Source organism: Hyla sarda, chromosome 8 (genome assembly GCF_029499605.1).
Source record: "Hyla sarda isolate aHylSar1 chromosome 8, aHylSar1.hap1, whole genome shotgun sequence".
Classification (NCBI taxonomy): Eukaryota; Metazoa; Chordata; class Amphibia; order Anura; family Hylidae; genus Hyla; species Hyla sarda.
In genome coordinates, this window is record NC_079196.1 from 57109601 (window position 1) to 57132532 (window position 22932).

The window sequence follows — 22932 nt, forward strand, 5'->3', positions numbered from 1 at the left end:
TTTTAGGTGCAAAATTGAAAGAGTTATGATTTTTTAAAGGCAAGGAGCAAAAAACGAAAATGCAAAAACGGAAAAAACCCCGGTCCTTAAGGGGTTAAACACAAAATTGTACTGTAGCAACATAGAGTTCATGTCATGACATTTAATGTATGAGACCATACACCGAAATTGACTACAATATGGTGCTCAGCAAATGTCACCCCACTGACTCAAACCACAGTGCACGCCTTAATTTGTGTCAGAGCTGTAATGATTTCCACACATTCTATTAGAAATAGCATTGATTTCGCTGCTACCTTTACACAAAAAGTGAAAAAAGAGAAAAAAATTGTGCCAACATTTTCAGAAAGGGAAGTGAATAAGAAACCATAATAACAAAATCTCCAGGATACAAACTGAAAAAGAAACAAAACTCAATGTTTGTGATAAAACAAGCAAAGGCCACTTCAAATAATAACAAATAATAATGTATCCACATTATATTAAAGGGGTATTCCAGAAAAAACTTTTTTTTTTTTTATATCAACTGGCTACAGAAAGTTAAACAGATTTGTAAATTACTTCTATTAAAAAATCTTAATCCTTTCAATAATTATCAGCTGCTGAAGTTGAGTTGTTATTTTCTGTCTGGCAACAGTGCTCTCTGCTGACATCTCTGCTTGTCTCGGGAACTGCACAGAGTAGAAGAGGTTTGCTATGGAGAATGCTTCAAAACTGGGCGGTTCCCGAGACACGTGTCATCAGAGAGCACTTAGATAGAAAAGAACAACTCAACTTCAGAAGCTCATAAGTACTGAAAGGATGAAGATTTTTTTAATAGAAGTCATTTACAAATCTGTTTAACTTTCTGGAGCAAGTTGAGATATACCGTATATATATATATATATATATATATATATATATATATATATATATATACGTTTTTTCCTGGATAACTCCTTTAAGCACTGATCTATGGAAAGAACACTTAAAGGTGTTATCCAGGCTGTTAAATTTATGGACTGTCCTCAAAATAGGCCATAAATTCGTGATTACTTTTTGCGCCCCTCACTTATCAGCAGTTTGAAGGGTCCGTGGCATTCCGGCCGCTCCAGCCTCTTCATTGTTTACATTGAGTTTCAAAGTGCCCGTACATTTTTGACACAGGTTATAAAATAGAAGCTGTGATGGTGGATTACACATCAATTTTTCTCCTGTATAGAATATGAAACATTTTTTTTTTTTATATGAGATGTATTTTGTGCATTATACCCTCTGTTTTATGAACATATCCCCTTCCAAATTCAACCATTCAAAAAAGTAGTTGTTTGTGTGTCACTTTACTTTCATCATTCATCAGTCAACACATCCCATATAACACAGGGAAATGTGCGGCGATGGACAAAGATTTCATAACGTGCTAAAACAATGAAATGACAAACGAGCATTTGCTCCTTCCATGGCTCCTCGCTTTCACAAGGCTGAGAATCGGTTGTTTGGCTGAGAATCGGTCGGTGTAATACGGACCGTAGTGAATGAAGGGCTCGGCTTTTGCTATTAACTTGCAAGTTTTATCAAAGAATTTAGACTGGTTTTTCCTGTCTAAGTTTGTCGCACAGAAAGTCGCAGTCTAAATATGTGCGACTTTTTCTTTAGAGGATTTTTAGAACATGATGCATTCTACTCTATTTTAGACAGAAAGATGCACTGGTGCTGAATTTATCAAAGTACGCTGAAATGTCAGACCATGCTGGAGCGGGTTTAAATACAGTCTAAACCATAGATCCCGAAGTCTGTGTGCAGAATTTATCAAGAGCCGTGCGCCTTTTGATAAATTAAGCGCACAATAGACCGGACTAACCCTCTGTAGGTTGGTCTATATTGATGTGGGAAATAGACAACTTTGATAAATCTCCCCCATTGAGAATGAATGGAGTGTTGGTCCGTGCATGTAGACTGCCATTCCATTCATCCAGGAACAGTTGACCTCTATTCTTGTGATCATTGGTGGTCCTAGCTAGGACCCCCATCGATCAGCTAGTTATCTTCAGATAGGGGGTTAAAGGAGATATAATACGCTGAAAAACGTATCCTCTATCCAAAGGATAGGGGATAAGTTAAAGATTGCTGGGGGGTTCAACTTCTGGGACCCCCTACGATCTCCTGCATGGGGCCCAGGATCTCCCCATTGAGCGGGGCGTGCTGACCCCCATACAAAGCAGCCGCCGTCACGCACCCTCCATGTCGTGTCAGCCACCGCTTTGTGTGGGGGTCGTGACGCTATGTTACCAGAGAGAGCCGGGACCCCATACAGAAGACTGCAGGGACCCCCTGCAATCTAAAACGTATCCCCTGTCCTTTGGATAGGGGATAAGTTTTTCAGCATGATACTTCTCCTTTAACTTTTATTCTTGGGATATCTCCTTTAAATACATAGTCAATAATGCACCGGGTCTGATGGAGCTGGGTGCTGTTAAAGGGGTTCTCCACCATAAGGTGATTTTAGTACGTACCTGGCAGACAGTAATGGACATGCTTAGGAAGGATCTGCGCTTGTCTTGGGGCTAAATGGCTATGTTGTGAGATTACCATAGTACTGTGGCTAGCTTTTTGTGAACTTGTATTTCCTGTTTGACTTTTCTTTTTTGACTACATATCCCACAATTCCATTTTCCTCCCTCCCACACATCAGCCACCCCACCCATTGAAACAAAAGACCTGTGGTTTTCAATCAGGGTGCCTACAGCTGTTGCATTAGTTGCAGATTAATCTCTCTCCCACCAAGCGATCACTCCACCCATTGAAGCAGACAGGCTCCCTGTCATCAGCTGACTAGTGAGTCAGGTTTCGGCCGCATTGCAACCTGGGAAAAATCTGAGACAACAGTCATTTTGTATGCTGTTAAAAATAAATATTGGGGTTAAAATCACAGAAGAATTGTGAGAAAACCATCACACACAGGTACAGACACTATATTATGAACTACACTAACTTTACAGTCCCTGTAGCATAGTCAAATAAAAAAAAATCCTGGAATACCCCTTTAAGACAGAGAGGGAAGCTTTATCTCCTAATGTATAGTTATATGCGGTAGGGAGAACGGGCACTCAAAAAGTTATTTGGGTGCCAAATTCAAAGTCAAACTTATTTAGATTACAGAGCTGTACTATAGTCATTTTACATAAAAGCTAAAAAACTATTGGAGGTACACTTAAAGGGGTACTCCGCCCCTAGACATCTTATCCCCTATCCAAAGGATAGGGGATAAGATGTCAGATCACCGCGGTCCCGCTGCTGGGGAGCCCCGGGATCCCCGCTGCGGCACCGCGCTATCATTACAGCACAGAGTGAGTTCGCTCTGCACGTAATGACGGGCAATACAGGGGCCGGAGCATTGTTACGACATTGTTACGTCATGGTGGTTGTCACGCCCCCTGCCATAGACTTGCATTAACGGAACGGGCCGTAATGTCACGAGGGGCGGAGCCATGACGTCACGCTGCTCCATCCCCTGTATCGCCCGTCATTACGCACAGAGTGAACTCGCTCTGTTCAGTAATGATAGCACGGTGCCGCAGCGTGGATCCCCGGGGCTCCCCAGCAGCGGCACCGCTGTGATCTGTCATCTTATCCCCTATCCTTTGGATAGGGGATAAGATGTCTAGGGGCGGAGTACCCCTTTAAAGCCAGAGTTTCCCCAACCATGGTGCCTCCAGCTGTTGCAAAACTAAAACTCTTGCTGGGATGCTGGGAGTTGTAGTTTTCCAATAGCTGGAGGCACCCTGGTTGAGAAACATTGCCACAAGTGTTTTGTAAGTCTTTACATTTTATACTTCTGCATCTCATACTACAACACACGGAAAACTGGAGGCCACCGATCTACCACCAAATTACTGCAATATCTTCAGCGGGACTCTGGGGATGCAGATCTGTTAGGCTTTGGCCCTGGATTTCCATTGCCAAATAAAACAAAACAAAAATAGTAACAAAAATTTAAAAAAAAAAAGAGACTGTCCCGGAAAAGATTCCTGTAGCAAAGCGGCAAACAACCATCCCTGTTATCAGCCCTGTCCTTTCTGTTCTCCAGTACAGATTCTTGTTCTATAATGATGATAATTAGTAAGGACTACAAGTCCCAGCACCAGCATGAATCAGGCCATTAAATAGAATTTTACATTTCAGTTTGACTTGAGATCCAAGGAAGAGTTATATATACTGTAAACCAGTGTTTCCAACTCTGTGGCTCTCCAGCTGTTGCAAACTACAACTCCCAGCTTGCCCTGACAGCCTTTGGCTGTCAGGGCATGCTGGAAGTTGTAGTTTTGCAACAGCTGGAAAGCCACAGGTTTGAGAAAACCGCTGTTAATACAACAGAGACCATAGCTATGTATCACGCAACAATCACACAGCAGCTATGTATCAAAACAGAAAGTATGGATATACACACTGCTGAAAAAAATAAAGGGAACACTAAGAGAACACATCCTAGATCTGAATGAATGAACTAATCGTATGAAATACTTTCGTCTTTACTAGTGATGAGTGGCAAGGGCCATATTCGAATTTGCAATATTTTGCCAATATATGTTCGTGAAATTCGCATATTCGCTATGTTCATTCTCTTTTTTTTTTTCATTCGAAAATTTGTAATGAAATTCGCATAAAGCGCATGCGGGATTATATCTTTCACCTAAAAGAAGGGAGGTATCAGTGTCCTCTGACTGGAAGTGCCGATATTCTCGAATATTTGTGAATATTTGCATATTCGCATATATTCGGAAAAAAATAAAAAAAGAATGTTCATCATTACCAATATATATCACTATATTCTAAATATTCGCGAAATCGCGAAGTGACGATATTCCCTATTAAAATTTGCATTTAGAATATTTGCGCTCAACACTAGTCTTTACATTGTTGAATGTGCTGACAACAAAATCACACACAAATTATCAATGGAAATGGAGGTCTGGATATGGAGTCACACTCAAAATCAAAGTGGAAAACCACACTACAGGCTGATCCGACTTTATGTAATGTCCTTAAAACAAGTCAAAATGAGGCTCAGTAGTGTGTGTGGCCTCCACGTGCCCGTATGACCTCCCTACAACGCCTGAGCATGCTCCTGATGAGGTGATGGATGGTCTCCTGAGGGATATCCTCCTAGACCTGGACTAAAGCATCCACCAACTCCTGGACAGTCTGTGGTGCAACGTGGTGTTGGTGGATGGAGCGAGACATGATGTCCCAGATGTGCTCAATCGGATTCAGGTCTGGGGAACTGGCGGGCCAGTCCATAGCATCAATGCCTTCCTCTTGCAGGAACTGCTGACACACTCCAGCCACATGAGGTCTAGCATTGTCTTGCATTAGGAGGAACCCAGGGCCAACCGCACCAGCATATGGTCTCACAAGGGGTCTGAGAATCTCCTCTCGGTACCTAATGGCAGTGAGGCTACCTTTGGCAAGCACATGGAGGGCTGTGCAGCCCCCCAAAGAAATGCCATCCCACACCATTACTGACCCACCGCCAAATGGGTCATGCTGGAGGATGTTGCAGGCAGCAGAACGTACTCCACGGCGTCTCCAAACTGTCACATGTGCTCAATGTGCAAATCTTGGTGTTCTCTGGCAAATGCCAAACGTCCTGCACGGTGTTGGATTGTATGCAAAACCCCCTCTTGTGGACGTCGGGCCTTCATACCACCTTCATGGAGTCTGTTTCTGACCGTTTGAGTGGACACATGCACATTTGTGGCCTGTTGGAGGTCATTCTGCAGGGCTCTGGCAGTGCTCCTCCTTGCACAAAGGTGGAGGTATTGGTCCTGCTGCTGGGTTGTTGCCCTCCTATAGCCTCCTCCACGTCTCCTGATGTACTGGCCTGTATCCTGGTAGCGCCTCCATGCTCTGGACACTACGCTGACAGACACAGCAAACCTTCTTGCCACAGCTCGCATTGATGTGCCATCCTGGATGAGCTGCACTACCTGAACCACTTGTGTAGGTTGTAGACTACGTCTCATGCTACCACTAGAGTGAAAGCACCGCCAGCATTCAAAAGTGACCAAAACATCAGCCAGGAAGCATAGGAACTGAGAAGTGGTCTGTGGTCATCACCTGCAGAACCACTCCTTTATTGTCGGCGTCTTGCTAATTGCCTATAATTTCCACCTGTTGTCTGTTCCAATCGCAAATTAGCATGTGAAATTGATTGTCAATCAGTGTTGCTTCCTGAGTGGACAGTGTGATTTCACAGAAGTGTGATTGACTTGGAGTTACATTGTGTTGTTTAAGTGTTCCCTTTATTTTTTTGAGCAGTGTATATAAAAATATAAAGTAAGACAATGTCTTCTCTAATGTCAGCTCTTCTCCATATCAGATGATAATCTTCTATTGCAGAGGGAAACATTTTATCCCATCTTCTAATATGTGGTTAGTCCGGGTTTGCCAGAGTGGGGGTCTGCCTACTTAGTGTTTTATTTATTTATTTATTTTTTTAAAAGAGTTTCTGAAAGGGGACCTCTTATGACAATGTGTCACAACCAGTGTGCCTCCAGCTGTTGCAAAACTGCAACTCTCAGCATGTTGGGAGTTGTAGTTTTGCAACAATAGGAGTGCCACGGGTTGGGGAACACTGCTATAAATACAATGGAGACCACAACTATGTATCAACCGCAGCAACCGCAACTTTGTATCACACTAACTTTAAAAACAACAAATAGAATAAAACAATAGAATGTAAAATATCAAACACTGTAGTATTACCGGTATATAAAAAAAAATTATATATATATATATATATATATATATAAATATATATAACGTCGCACTGTTTGACATGCGGAAATAAATAGTTCTTTTTTTTTTGGATATTTGGAGTGCCGTACCATTTTTGACATTATATATATATATATATATATATATATATATATATATATATATATAAGCTCATTACACAACCTTTTCAGGTAGTGTTCCCTGGTATCAGCTTAGCTCCTGTTAAGGAATATAAAAAGCTGAACGGGATATATGCCAAGCCAGACTACTCCCCAAAATGGAAGTTTCGACCCATCTGCAGACAGCGGTTTAGGGTTTTTTGCCCCTTGTCAGTACAGAGCAGGGTGATCTGGCTTGGCTGTGGTGAGAGGCCTGAGGCTTTAAAAGGGGTCAGTACTTTCCTCAGGGAGAGGACACCTCTTCAGGTGTAACGGAGATTCAGGTTAGGCCATTTAGCACTCCGCAGGCATTCTGGGTAGGGGAATATGCAAAGCAGCTCATTACACAACCTTTTCAGGTAGTGTTCCCTGGTATCAGCTTTTGGGGAGTAGTCTGGCTTGGCATATATCCCGTTCAGCTTTTTATATTCCTTAACAGGAGCTAAGCTGATACCAGGGAACACTACCTGAAAAGGTTGTGTAATGAGCTGCTTTGCATATTCCCCTACCCAGAATGCCCGCGGAGTGCTAAATGGCCTAACCTGAATCTCCGTTACACCTGAAGAGGTGTCCTCTTCCTGAGGAAAGTACTGACCCTATATATATATATATATATATATATATATATATATATATATATATTTATATTTAATTAAAGTAAGGCAATCTCTTCTTTTGATCATTGTTCTTTGCAGGGAGAAACATTCTTTCCCATGTCGGCCATTCAAATTTGGTTAGTCCAGGTTTGCCATAGGGGCTTTTTGAAATGGGGGGTTCTGAGAGGGAACCCCCGATGGCGTTTTTTTTCCAACCAGTGTGCCAACAGCTGTTGCAAAACTACAACCCCCAGCATGCCCGGACAGCCTTTGGCTGTCCGGGCATGCTGGGGGTTGTAGTTTTGCAACAGCTGGTGGCACACTGGTTGGGAAAAATTGCCCTATGATGTTGAAATACCCTAACAGAGGGTTACAGGAGGATGATTTTGACCTTTGAGGCAACTCTTTCTATGATATCTTACCACGGGAACAATATTCCCACCATTGCCAAAATCATGACCTTACCTCACCCTGGAACATTCCTTGAAAGTTCCTAGTGTTAATAAAACCAAAGAATAAGCATAAATTTGTTGCAAAATCCGTTCATCTTTCAAACGAACAGGATAGTTGCCGCGAAAAATCCGCCGCGTGTGAATTCACCCTTAAGTATTTCTGATAAGCGTCTGAAACAAGGAAAAAAATTGTTGCCACATATTGCCTCTTGAGAACGCCGTGTGACGGCGAAACATGTAGAGGCGGCAATCTTGTGTTTTAACTAGTGTCACAACCGGGAAGTTTGGGCTTCTGCAGAGCCCTGTATACTGGAAGCCATGCTGCTCCAATAACTATTACCCTCCCATGTGACATCTGCATTTTTTAACTATCACTTTCTGGAATTGTTACCTTTTAGATATACACCATTAAAAGTTATGTTTTAGGGGAAAAATTGAGGTGTTTTGCACCCCAGGCCACGGCCTTGGGGTTTGGTTAATTGAAACAAGGAAACCAACCCGAAATAAGGCTCAAAAGTAGAGTACGGCACTAAATCAAACAGAAAACCAAACCACGACACATAAACAAACAAACAAATAAGAAGAGAAGCGTCTTCCGTAAGTGAAAAGTAACAGAAATGTCTCGTTGAGGAAGAAGAGAGAGGAATCTGAACAGGATGCAAAGCGGCGGTTAACATTGTGAGAAGTGAAGCAAAAATACCGTAAAAAAATAAAAAAAAACAAAAACAGACTGACTGAATGGGTTAAAGAGCACACAGCGGAGTTAACTATAAAAAGCCCAAGGAAAAGTTAGTAACTGCGGTCCTCAAATACCTACTGTTCCACAGAGGATTGGTCCTGAGGGTGTCCTGAGTCGACAGTAACTGATGTTCTGCATTAGATGACATGGCAGTGCAAGTCAAGTAGCGTAAAAGAAGGGGGGGGGGGGGGGGATTAATGCCAAGGATCTGACAGCCTGGCACAGGGTATTAACATCCCAACACCACACCCAGCCCAGCACAGCTTCCCTGCAGCAGCTCACATAGCCACTGCCTTGTTGTCACTTACTGGCAAGGAAGGGAAGATGGTGAGGACTCCTTCCAGATGTTGCTCCGCTCTCTCTCTCTTTGATTGTCCCAGTCCCACCGGCAGTTGTGTCTTGTTTTCCAGACTTCTCCTAGAGTTCTGCAAAAAAAAAAAAAAAAAAAAAAAAAAAAAAAAGAATTCTGACTTCCCCTCTGTCCGGAAACATTGAAGTGATGCAACAGTTCCCACATGTGGCTGCTGCTGATCAAGCCTGCTCTGTGAGCCATTGTAGGAATTCTACGCTGCATCGACATCAGTGTTTCCACACCAGTGCACCTCCAGCTGATGCAAAACTACAACTCCCAGCATGCCTGGACAGCCTTCGGCTGTCCAGGCATGCTGGGAGTTGTAGTTTTGCAACAGCTGGAGGCGCACTGGTTGGGAAACACTGATCTAAATCGATACAAGATGAATGGTTGTGTGGTGGCCCAGTACGGGAGTTGTTACCCCGTACCCTTGCTGCCCTGTCAGGCAGCCTCCCTGCAGTGTCCCCTTACACCTGTCCCCTCATGTACATATGTTTTGCCATTTATTATGCTGTAAAGTGTGTAAAGAAGTGTTATACCTTTAAGAAATGTTCCCATGTGATCTTCAGTTGTCATGTGAGTTGTCATGTGATTGTTACCCAGAAGGTATCAGTGACCAGGTGACTTAAGGGTGACCAATGGGATCCCCCCAGAGTCTCCCCCATTAAGGTCAACGCGGCCGGCACTAAATTGTCTACCTCTACTACAAGTCCCAGCAAGCCCTTAACCCCTTAAGGACTCAGGGTTTTTCCGTTTTTGCACTTTGCTCCTTACCTTTTAAAAATCATAACCCTTTCAATTTTCCACCTAAAAATCCATATTATGGCTTATTTTTTGCGTCACCAATTCTACTTTGCAGTGACATAAGTCATTTTACCCAAAAATTCACGACGAAACGGAAAAAAAAATCAGTGTGCGACAAAATCGAAGAAAAAACACCATTTTGTAACTTTTGGGGGCTTCCGTTTCTACGCAGTGCATATTTCGGTAAAAAGGACACCTTATCATTATTCTGTAGGTCCATACGGTTAAAATGATACCCTACTTATATAGGTTTGATTTTGTCGGACTTCTGGAAAAAATCATAACTACATGCAGGAAAATGTATTTGTTTAAAAATTTCATCTTCTGACCCCTATAACTTTTTTTATTTTTCCACTTACAGGGCGGTGTGAGGGCTCATTTTTTGGGCCGTGATATGACGTTTTTATCAATATGGTTTTTGTTTTGATCGGACTTTTTGATCACTTTTTATTCATTTTTTAATGGAATAAAAAGTGACCAAAATACGCTTTTTTTGACTTTGGAATTTTTTTGCGCGTACCCCATTGACTGTGCGGTTTAATTAACAATATATTTTTATAATTCGGACATTTACCCACACGGCGATACCACATATGTTTATTTTTATTTTTATTTACACTGTCTTATTTTTTTTATGGCAAAAGGGGGGTGATTCAAACTTTTATTAGGGAAGGGGTTAAATGACCTTTATTAACACTTTTTTTAAAAAAAATTTTTTGCAGTGTTATAGGTCCCATAGGGACCTATAACACTGCCCACACTCATCTCCTATGCTGATCACTGGCGTGTATTAACACGCCTGTGATCAGCGTTATCGGCGCTTGACTGCTCCTGCCTGGATCTCAGGCACGGAGCAGTCATTTGTCAATCGGACACCGAGGAGGCAGGTAAGGGCCCTCCCGGTGTCCTGCAAGCTGTTCGGGACGCCGCGATTTCACCGTCGCTTCTAAAGGGTTAATACCGCACATCGCCGCGATCGGCGATGTGTGGTATTAGCCACGGGTCCCGGCCGTTGATGAGCGCCGGGACCGACGCGATGTGATGTGGGGTCGCAGCGCGACCCCGCTTCATATCGCAGGAGCCGGCGCAGGACGTAAATATACGTCCTGCGTCGTTAAAGGGTTAAGGCAGACCTGGGCATTGTACTGCCGACAGTCAGCGCCGTACAATGCCCAGGTCTGCCTTAAGGTCTCTGAAGTCACTGGTCATCTCCGTGGCCCTGGCTGAACTGTATAGACTTTACCATCTGTCTACCCTCAGTAAAGCTACCGTTGTCCGTAACTTGGCGTCAGAGTCATTATTGCCCCCGTGCCTAGCCCAGGATCCAGCGGTATACCTTCAGGTGGCAGATGGCCCCAGCCATCTGCCCCTAGGTGATTCCATCTGCCCTGCATCACACCCCATACCACAGTTGCAATGAACAGCTCTGCTTCATAGGAGAAACCAATGTTAATACTTTGCAAAGACTATGGGGAAGATTTATTAAAACCTGTGCAAAGGAAAAGAGGAAAAGATGCCCAGTTGCCCATAGCAACCAATCGGCTCGCTTCTTTCATTTTTAACAAGGCCTCTGTAAAATGAAAGAAGCAATATAATTAGTTGCTATGGGAACTGAGCACATAGCAACCAGATTGCTTCTTTCATTTTTACCAAGGCCTTGTTAAAAATGAAAGAAGCGAGCCGATTGGTTGCTATGGGAAACTGGGCTTCTTTTCCTCTGGACAGGTTTTGATAAATCTCCCCCTATTACTACTATTACTAATTACTTAATTACTTTTCCCAATTCTCATTACTTATTTCTCATCTCCCAGTTCTTTGCAAGTAATTTAAAAGAAGCACTGAACCTAAGGGTGCGTTCACACGTGCATATTCTTGCTGCAGATCTGTTGCAGATTTGCTACTGCAGATTTTGCTGCCCATTGACTTCAATGGGCAGAAAGATCTGCTTAAGCAAATCTGCAACAAAAATACGCATGTGTGAACACACCCTAAAAATATAAGGCGCACAAAGGCTGCTCAGGCTTCACTTGTATGTATAAGGCCACTCTGTTTTCCTGGGGTTTTTTTTTGGCATTTTTTCTGGTGTTTATTCTGGCATTTTTTCCTTGGCAAAAACAGTTATGCCTGTTCCTGTGTCCACCTATTTTTTTCTTAACACATAAGGGTGCATTCACACGTACAGTATCATACGCAGATTTGATGTGCAGGATTTGATGCTGAAGATTTCATGTAAACTAAATGACTGAACACAGCTTCAGATCTGCAGCCTTAAAGGGGTTCTCCGCTGCCCTGCCTTCCGGAGCTCCGCTCGCAGCGTCCGGAAGTTTATAACTCTGAACGCTGTGTGCGGGCTTCCGTGTTCCAGGCCACCCCCTCGTGACATCACGCCCGCCCCCTCGTGACATCACGCCCCGCCCCTCAATGCAAGTCTATGGGAGGGGGCGTGATGGCTGTCACATAGACTCCCATAGACTTGCATTGAGGGGGCGGAGCTATGACATCACAAGTTCCTGGTGCCAGCTCCAGCGTTCTGAACAGTTTGTTCCAAATGCTGAGCAGCGGAGTACCCCTTTAAATCCTGCGCATCATGTATGTGAAGGATACTGTATGTGTGAATATACCCTAAGGGTAGGGTCCCATGTAGCATATGCGCAGGTTATTTCACGCTGTGCAAAATCCACTGCACAGCTGGAAATATGCTGCATATTCTTCTATGAGCAGACTACAGGATAGGGGATAAGTATCGGGGAGTCCGACCACTGGGCCCCTACTTATCTCCTATCCTGTCAACAAGGGATGAGTTAATTTTCGTCGGAGTACTCCCTTAAAGATGTAAACATGACAGAAAAAAAGCCATGGCCAGATGATAGCTGCAGGTCAGTAGGGATAAATGAAATACCATACCCACTTGGCATTTTTTTTTTTTTTTCTTTTACCCCCTCTTTGTTGTTTTTCAGCATTTTTGGGCTCTGTGTGCGATTTTCTAAATCACAACATATTAAGACTATGGCGTTTTTTTCCAATGGCATTTTTGTCTCCCATGGAAGTATAAAGGAAAGAAAAAAGGCCATTTTAAATGAAATGTGGGTTAGGCATTTTTTCTATCATTTTTAAATTTTTTCTTTAAAGAGTTAAAAAAAGAGGGTGGACACAGGAAGAAGAAAAACTGCCAAAGGAGAAAAGACACAGTTTCAACGCAAAGGCAAAAACACCAGGAAAAAAGGTTAGAAATAAGTAAAAGAATTTTTGGTGTATTTTCTGGAAAAAAAAAACGCTGGCAGAAGTGGAAACCTACCCTAAGGCCAGCTTTAGAAATGGCTTTTTTGCAGAATTCAATTTTTTTTAACCCCATTTCTTGTTTTTTTTCCAAATTTTTTTTATTATAGGGTTGCAGAAACTAAGGAATTGGCAAATAAAAAACAAACAAATACAGGACAAATAGGAACATGGACAATATTCAATCGTGAGAGGTAGCAAACATCCATATTTGATGTTTTTTTTTTTATGAAAAAAATGCAGTGTCCAGATGTCAGCTGGGAGTGGATAGAAAAATATGGTTTTTCAATTCCCATTCGCTGCTCTGCGTCGTATGTTTTAGGGCATCCTTTGTTTTATTGGCACAGCACCGCGCCAGTAGGTGTGTTGTTTTCATTGGCTTATTCTCGCAGCGAGCCGTAAAAGCCCACACATTTTTCAGAAGCAAAATTTGAATCAGATTTTTCCTATCTCTTCCACATGTTTGTGAACTCTGGAAGCTGCAGGTTTCCAATGGCGCAAGAACATACTAAAATACAATGTGAACTGGACTATAAGGCTGGGATTCCACACAAATTTTGGCAGAAAAAAAAAGCCACAAAAAACTGCCCTCCCAATGAAGTTTTTTTTTTCTCTCAAAAATATTTTTTTTTTCCTTGCTGTATTATCCCCTGCATTTTTTTTTTATTACAAATCATGTGATTCATTCACAGGACTCATCACGTGACTCGCAGATTTCTATTGAAGAATTGGGGAGTAAAAAAACGCCAATTTGAAGTACGCAATTTGAAATACAATTATTCTGGAATTTTTTTTCTATAGGAGAAAAAATGCTGTATCTTCAATATGCTGCAATTTTGTATATATGCCCTTGAAGCTAAGGGAATATTCACATGGGAAAATTTCCAGGTAGACATTCCGCAGGCTGCAGGAGCCGGCAGAACATGCTGGCTTTAGGACTGATTAGAAATGCGCCATCTCTATAGACGGCAATGCATTTCCAAGCCGATTCCGCCACTTGCACAGTGCAGCAGAATCCAATTGAAAACAATAAAACAGAGTGGAATTTAATAGCGGAATTTTTCCGCCAGATTTTGATCGGAAATTTTGACGTGTAAACGAGGCCTACAAAACGCCAAAAAAGGGTGAAACGGACTTTACTGGTGATAATGGGTTCCTTTTGTTTTCTGTCTTGATGCATGGCTTTATACTGGATAAAATAATGCATTGTGCTGCATTTTCGCTGTAATTTGCAACAGAGGCTCCTACAGGCTCCCAGCCTTACTTATTAAAGCATTACTGTCATGTAGTACACTGGGTGTCTGTCCTGAGACTTGCTGCCTTGGTGAGTTATAAGCTGGTGAATTGTGTGGCCGCACGCTTCACTCCCCAGCTATCAACAAACCTGACTCTCTTAGTGTGTGCAGTAAATGAGTTGGACCAGTGTTCCCCAACCTGGGTACCTACAGCTGTTGCAAAACTACAACTCTCAGCATGCCCGGACAGCCTTTGGCTGTCCGGGCATGCTGGGAGTTTTAGTTTTGCAAAAGCTGGAGACATCTGGTTGGGAAACACTGAGTTGGACTAAGCAGAACTGAGAACTGAGCTAAAGTTTCGACATGCAAAATGTTCTTCTTGCACTGATAAAAATCATGCTCACCATTTTTCGCTCAAGTCTTAAGTATATGCAAATATGGAGCTTGGTGCACGGTGACGTCTGTCCAGCATCTTCATGATAAGGATTAGCAAATCAAGAATACCCCTTTTGCTGTTAGTTGTTGTCTGTCTTGCAGGTATAACCCATCCAAGGTCTGAATTGTTACTAGAGAAAGTGGTCACTGAGCCTGTCCTTCCTTTGTAGACTGTCAGTAATCCCTCTGATAACATTAAAATCAACCTCACCCTAGCCTAAACTAACTGGTTATTGGTTTGTTTGTTTGACCACAAAGGACAAGAAAACCTTATAGTTACTTGGGCCCACCAGAGGAAATGATTCTGATGTCCATCATCCATCTAGACAGAACATGGGCATGTCCAGGAGCTATGCATATTACAGCAGTTGTGGCCCCTAAGCCTGGGGTGCCTACAGGCCCCTTTACCACAGGCTGACGTGGTTGCTGACGCGGAGTGGGGTATGTATCCTAACTCCATGTCCCCGGTCTCTTTTTCTCTGTATGACGACAGTGCTCTGTGGTCTTGGATTGGAAGAGATGAAGAATCTAAGCAGGATATCCATGCTGGGTTTTGTGAAGGTGCAAACGTAGATGCTAAATGTTAGTGAGATAATAGACTAATAGGTTTAGTACAATTACTGGGCACAAAGGTGGATACTATTACTGTGAGTCACTAAGAAGGACTCTATTACCTTGTGGTAGCACACTGGAGGGCAGTACTACTGTGGCGACCACAGGGTGTTAGTAGGTGTACCTGCTCACTTCGTGACTCCAGGGCACTGTTATCCTAAACGCGGTGCGTGGTTGGAGGCAGCTTCTCCTGGGCCAGACATGATGAGCGAATAAAAACACCAACATCAGGTTACGGATAACTGTCTTTACTGAGCAGATGCAGGGGGAATTGCATAGACAACTGGCCTTTGGTGCGAGAGTGCAGCGTAACCCCTTGGGAGCCCTGTTGCCATTTTGAGACGTGTAGTAGTTGAATGAATTAATTCTGGTAGCTAGGGTCCTGTCAATATACTGTAGCTTTCGCTGCAGCGCCATGAATTTCCCACACGCAGGTATCTTCTTGCAGGATGACCAGTATTGGGATTAGAGTAGAAGTAGGCCTCTCATCAGAGCACACGACACACAGCACAAGTGAGCCAAGCTGTTGCTCAGGAGCCTCAATGGGGGGAAACTAGACTGGACTAGTACCAGCAGTGGACTGACTAACTCCTCCCCTGTACCTCACTAGACAGGGGATACTTTTGGGGTCCCATTGGCTCACATGAGGTACACTGCAGGGTCTCATGGGTAACACAGTTAAAAGGTTAAAGGCAGAGTAGTACAATTACATAATACATTGACATAACATCATTTATAAGAAAATATATTTTGCGGTGGCCCAGTACATGAGTTGCACCCCTGTACCTTAACTGCCCTGTCTGGTAGACTCCATCCTGTGACCCCTGGGCCCCCTTAACTTATGTCTTGTATATATCACCTCCAGTGTAATATAATGTATTGTACATATAATGTGTTATACCTTTAACCCCTTAAGGACTCAGGGTTTTTCCGTTTTTGCACTTTCGTTTTTTCCTCCTTACCTTTTAAAAATCATAACCCTTTCAATTTTCCACCTAAAAATCCATATTATGGCTTATTTTTTGCGTTGCCAATTCTACTTTGCAGTGACATTAGTCATTTTACCCAAAAATGCACGGCGAAACGGAAAAAAAAATCACTGTGCGACAAAATGGAAAAAAAACCGCCATTTTGTAAATTTTGGGGGCTTCCGTTTCTATGCAGTGCATATTTAGGTAAAAATTACACCTTATCATTATTCTGTAGTTCCATACGGTTAAAATGATACCCTACTTATATAGGTTTGATTTTGTCGTACTTCTGGAAAAAATCATAACTACATGCAGGAAAATGTATTTGTTTAAAAATTTCATCTTCTGACCCCTATAACTTTTTATTTTTCCACTTACAGGGCGGTGTGAGGGCTCATTTTTTGCGCCGTGATATGAAGTTTTTACCGATATGGTTTTTGTTTTGATCGGACTTTTTGATCACTTTTTATTCATTTTTTAATGGTATAAAAAGTGACCAAAATACGCTTTTTTTGACTTTGGAATTTTTTTGCGCGTACCCCATTGACTGTGCGGTTTAATTAACAATATATTTTTATAATTCGGACATTTACCCACACGGCGATACCACATATGTTTATTTTTATTTACACTGTCTTATTTTTTTTATGGCAAAAGGGGGGTGATTCAAACTTTTATTAGGGAAGGGGTTAAATGACCTTTATTAACACTTTTTTTAAAACTTTTTTTTTGCAGTGTTATAGGTCCCATAGGGACCTATAACACTGCCCACACTCATCTCCTATGCTGATCACTGGCGTGTATTAACACGCCTGTGATCAGCGTTATCGGCGCTTGACTGCTCCTGCCTGGATCTCAGGCACGGAGCAGTCATTTGTCGATCGGACACTGAGGAGGCAGGTAAGGGCCCTCCCGGTGTCCTGCAAGCTGTTCGGGACGCCGCGATTTCACCGTCGCTTCTAAAGGGTTAATACCGCACATCGCCGCGATCGGCGATGTGTGGTATTAGCCACGGGTCCCGGCTGTTGATGAGCGCCGGGACCGACGCGATGTGGGGTCGCAGCGCGACCCCGCTTCATATCGCAGGAGCCGGCGCAGGACGTAAATATACGTCCTGCGTCGTTAAAGGGTTAAGGCAGACCTGGGCATTGTACTGCCGACAGTCAGCGCGGGCCGGTCAGAGCCAATCAAAGGGCCGTATGTGGCCCGCGGGCCGTACAATGCCCAGGTCTGCCTTAAGGTCTCTGAAGTCACTGGTCATCTCCGTGGCCCTGGCTGAACTGTATAGACTTTTCCACCTGTCTAACCTCAGTAAAGCTACCGTTGTCCGTAACTTGGCGTCAGAGTCATTATTGCCCCCGTGCCTAGCCCAGGATCCAGCGGTATACCTTCAGGTGGCAGATGGCCCCAGCCATCTGCCCCTAGGTGATTCCATCTGCCCTGCATCACACCCCATACCACAGTTGCAATGAACAGCTCTGCTTCATAGGAGAAACCAATGTTAATACTTTGCAAAGACTATGGGGAAGATTTATTAAAACCTGTGCAAAGGAAAAGAGGAAAAGAAGCCCAGTTGCCCATAGCAGCCAATCGGCTCGCTTCTTTCATTTTTAACAAGGCCTCTGTAAAATGAAAGAAGCAATATAATTAGTTGCTATGGGAACTGAGCACATAGCAACCAGATTGCTTCTTTCATTTTTACCAAGGCCTTGTTAAAAATGAAAGAAGCGAGCCGATTGGTTGCTATGGGAAACTGGGCTTCTTTTCCTCTGGACAGGTTTTGATAAATCTCCCCCTATTACTACTATTACTAATTACTTAATTACTTTTCCCAATTCTCATTACTTATTTCTCCTCTCCCAGTTCTTTGCAAGTAATTTAAAAGAAGCTCTAAACCTAAGGGTGCGTTCACACGTGCGTATTCTTGCTGCAGATCTGTTGCAGATTTGCTACTGCAAAGTTTGCTGCCCATTGACTTCAATGGGCAGAAAGATCTGCTGAAGCAAATCTGCAACAAAAATACGCATGTGTGAACACACCCTAAAAATATAAGGCGCACAAAGGCTGCTCAGGCTTCACTTGTATGTATAAGGCCACTCTGTTTTCCTGGGTTTTTTTTTGGCATTTTTTCTGGTGTTTATTCTGGCGTTTTTGCCTTGGCAAAAACAGTTATGCCTGTTCCTGTGTCCACCTATTTTTTTCTTAACACATAAGGGTGCATTCACACGTACAGTTTCATACGCAGATTTGATGCGCAGGATTTGATGCTGAAGATTTCATGTGAACTAAATGACTGAACACAGATTCAGATCTGCAGCCTTAAAGGGGTTCTCCGCTGCCCTGCCTTCCGGAGCTCCGCTCGCAGCGTCCGGAAGTTTATAACTCTGAACGCTGTGTGCGGGCTTCCGTGTTCGAGGCCGCCCCCTCGTGACATCACGCCCGCCCCCTCGTGACATCACGCCCCGCCCCTCAATGCAAGTCTATGGCGTGATGGCTGTCACATAGACTCCCATAGATTTGCATTGAGGGGGCGGAGCTATGACATCACAAGTTCCTGGTGCCGGCTCCAGCGTTCTGAACAGTTTGTTCCAAATGCTGAGCAGCGGAGTACCCCTTTAAATCCTGCGCATCATGTATGTGAAGGATATTGTACATGTGAATACACCCTATGGGTAGGGTCCCATGTAGCATATGCGCAGGGTATTTCACGCTGTGCAAAATCCACTGAACAGCGGGAAATATGCTGCATATTCTTCTATGAGCAGACTACAGGATAGGGGATAAGTATCGGGGAGTCCGACCACTGGGCCCCTACTTATCTCCTATCCGGTCAACAAGGGATGAGTTAATTTTCGTCGGAGTACTCCCTTAAAGATGTAAAAATGCCAGAAAAAAAGCCAATGCCAGAGGACAGCTGCAGGTCAGTAGGGATAAATGAAATGCCATACCCACTTGGCATTTTTGTCTTTGTTTTTTTTTTTTTTCTTTTACCCCCTCTTTGTTGTTTTTCAGCATTTTTGGGCTCTGTGTGCGATTTTCAAAATCACAACATATTAAGACTATGGCGTATTTTTCCAATGGCATTTTTGTCTCCCATGGAAGTATAAAGGAAAGAAAAAAGGCCATTTTAAATGAAATGTGGGTTAGGCATTTTTTCTATCATTTTTAAATTTTTTCTTTAAAGAGTTAAAAAAAGAGGGTGGACACAGGAAGAAGAAAAACTGCCAAAGGAGAAAAGACACAGTTTCAACGCAAAGGCAAAAACACCAGGAAAAAAGGTTAGAAATAAGTAAAAGAATTTTTGGTGTATTTTCTGGAAAAAAAAAACGCTGGCAGAAGTGGAAACCTACCCTAAGGCCAGCTTTAGAAATGGCTTTTTTGCAGAATTCAATTTTTTTTAACCCCATTTCTTGTTTTTTTTCCAAATTTTTTTTATTATAGGGTTGCAGAAACTAAGGAATTGGCAAATAAAAAACAAACAAATACAGGACAAATAGGAACATGGACAATATTCAATCGTGAGAGGTAGCAAACATCCATATTTGATGTTTTTTTTTTTATGAAAAAAATGCAGTGTCCAGATGTCAGCTGGGAGTGGATAGAAAAATATGGTTTTTCAATTCCCATTCGCTGCTCTGCGTCGTATGTTTTAGGGCATCCTTTGTTTTATTGGCACAGCACCGCGCCAGTAGGTGTGTTGTTTTCATTGGCTTATTCTCGCAGCGAGCCGTAAAAGCCCACACATTTTTCAGAAGCAAAATTTGAATCAGATTTTTCCTATCTCTTCCACATGTTTGTGAACTCTGGAAGCTGCAGGTTTCCAGTGGCGCAAGAACATACTAAAATACAATGTGAACTGGACTATAAGGCTGGGATTCCACACAAATTTTGGCAGAAAAAAAAAGCCACAAAAAACTGCCCTCCCAATGAAGTTTTTTTTTTCTCTCAAAAATATTTTTTTTTTTCCTTGCCGTATTATCCCCTGCATTTTTTTTTATTACAAATCATGTGATTCATTCACAGGACTCATCACGTGACTCGCAGATTTCTATTGAAGAATTGGGGAGTAAAAAAACGCCAATTTGAAGTACGCAATTTGAAATACAATTATTCTGGAATTTTTTTTCTATAGGAGAAAAAATGCTGTATCTTCAATATGCTGCAATTTTGTATATATGCCCTTGAAGCTAAGGGAATGTTCACATGGGAAAATTTCCAGGTAGACATTCCGCAGGCTGCAGGAGCCGGCAGAACATGCTGGCTTTAGGACTGATTAGAAATGCGCCATCTCTATAGACGGCAATGCATTTCCAAGCCGATTCCGCCACTTGCACAGTGCAGCAGAATCCAATTGAAAACAATAAAACAGAGTGGAATTTAATAGCGGAATTTTTCCGCCAGATTTTGATCGGAAATTTTGACGTGTAAACGAGGCCTACAAAACGCCAAAAAAGGGTGAAACGGACTTTACTGGTGATAATGGGTTCCTTTTGTTTTCTGTCTTGATGCATGGCTTTATACTGGATAAAATAATGCATTGTGCTGCATTTTCGCTGTAATTTGCAACAGAGGCTCCTACAGGCTCCCAGTCTTACTTATTAAAGCATTACTGTCATGTAGTACACTGGGTGTCTGTCCTGAGACTTGCTGCCTTGGTGAGTTATAAGCTGGTGAATTGTGTGGCCGCACGCTTCACTCCCCAGCTATCAACAAACCTGACTCTCTTAGTGTGTGCAGTAAATGAGTTGGACCAGTGTTCCCCAACCTGGGTACCTACAGCTGTTGCAAAACTACAACTCTCAGCATGCCCGGACAGCCTTTGGCTGTCCGGGCATGCTGGGAGTTTTAGTTTTGCAAAAGCTGGAGACATCTGGTTGGGAAACACTGAGTTGGACTAAGCAGAACTGAGAACTGAGCTAAAGTTTCGACATGCAAAATGTTCTTCTTGCACTGATAAAAATCATGCTCACCATTTTTCGCTCAAGTCTTAAGTATATGCAAATATGGAGCTTGGTGCACGGTGACGTCTGTCCAGCATCTTCATGATAAGGATTAGCAAATCAAGAATACCCCTTTTGCTGTTAGTTGTTGTCTGTCTTGCAGGTATAACCCATCCAAGGTCTGAATTGTTACTAGAGAAAGTGGTCACTGAGCCTGTCCTTCCTTTGTAGACTGTCAGTAATCCCTCTGATAACATTAAAATCAACCTCACCCTAGCCTAAACTAACTGGTTATTGGTTTGTTTGTTTGACCACAAAGGACAAGAAAACCTTATAGTTACTTGGGCCCACCAGAGGAAATGATTCTGATGTCCATCATCCATCTAGACAGAACATGGGCATGTCCAGGAGCTATGCATATTACAGCAGTTGTGGCCCCTAAGCCTGGGGTGCCTACAGGCCCCTTTACCACAGGCTGACGTGGTTGCTGACGCGGAGTGGGGTATGTATCCTAACTCCATGTCCCCGGTCTCTTTTTCTCTGTATGACGACAGTGCTCTGTGGTCTTGGATTGGAAGAGATGAAGAATCTAAGCAGGATATCCATGCTGGGTTTTGTGAAGGTGCAAACGTAGATGCTAAATGTTAGTGAGATAATAGACTAATAGGTTTAGTACAATTACTGGGCACAAAGGTGGATACTATTACTGTGAGTCACTAAGAAGGACTCTATTACCTTGTGGTAGCACACTGGAGGGCAGTACTACTGTGGCGACCACAGGGTGTTAGTAGGTGTACCTGATCACTTCGTGACTCCAGGGCACTGTTATCCTAAACGCGGTGCGTGGTTGGAGGCAGCTTCTCCTGGGCCAGACATGATGAGCGAATAAAAACACCAACATCAGGTTACGGATAACTGTCTTTACTGAGCAGATGCAGGGGGAATTGCATAGACAACTGGCCTTTGGTGCGAGAGTGCAGCGTAACCCCTTGGGAGCCCTGTTGCCATTTTGAGACGTGTAGTAGTTGAATGAATTAATTCTGGTAGCTAGGGTCCTGTCAATATACTGTAGCTTTCGCTGCAGGGCCATGAATTTCCCACACGCAGGTATCTTCTTGCAGGATGACCAGTATTGGGATTAGAGTAGAAGTAGGCCTCTCATCAGAGCACACGACTCACAGCACAAGTGAGCCAAGCTGTTGCTCAGGAGCCTCAATGGGGGGAAACTAGACTGGACTAGTACCAGCAGTGGACTGACTAACTCCTCCCCTGTACCTCACTATACAGGGGATACTTTTGGGGTCCCATTGGCTCACATGAGGTACACTGCAGGGTCTCATGGGTAACACAGTTAAAAGGTTAAAGGCAGAGTAGTACAATTACATAATACATTGACATAACATCATTTATAAGAAAATATATTTTGCGGTGGCCCAGTACATGAGTTGCACCCCTGTACCTTAACTGCCCTGTCTGGTAGACTCCATCCTGTGACCCCTGGGCCCCCTTAACTTATGTCTTGTATATATCACCTCCAGTGTAATATAATGTATTGTACATATAATGTGTTATACCTTTAACCCCTTAAGGACTCAGGGTTTTTCCG

At 43.0% G+C, this 22932-nt stretch overlaps 1 protein-coding gene across 5 annotated transcripts in view; it reads right to left on the bottom strand.

Moving 5' to 3' along the window:
• The window catches only part of WIPF1 (WAS/WASL interacting protein family member 1), a 120006-nt gene extending 101179 nt beyond the window's left edge, over window positions 1–18827 (bottom strand). For 2 of the 5 annotated variants that reach the window (XM_056535618.1, XM_056535621.1), the window contains exons 1-2: window positions 18618–18827; window positions 9010–9126 (exon numbers count right to left, since the gene is read on the bottom strand). The gene's annotated coding sequence lies outside the window, so the exon portion shown is untranslated. Of the gene's footprint in view, window positions 1–7975; window positions 8000–9009; window positions 9127–9592; window positions 9759–11193; window positions 11245–18617 lie in introns of those variants that run through there. The other 3 variants (XM_056535619.1, XM_056535620.1, XM_056535633.1) reach the window with 3 other exon arrangements.
• Between the last annotated feature and the right edge of the window lie 4105 nt (window positions 18828–22932).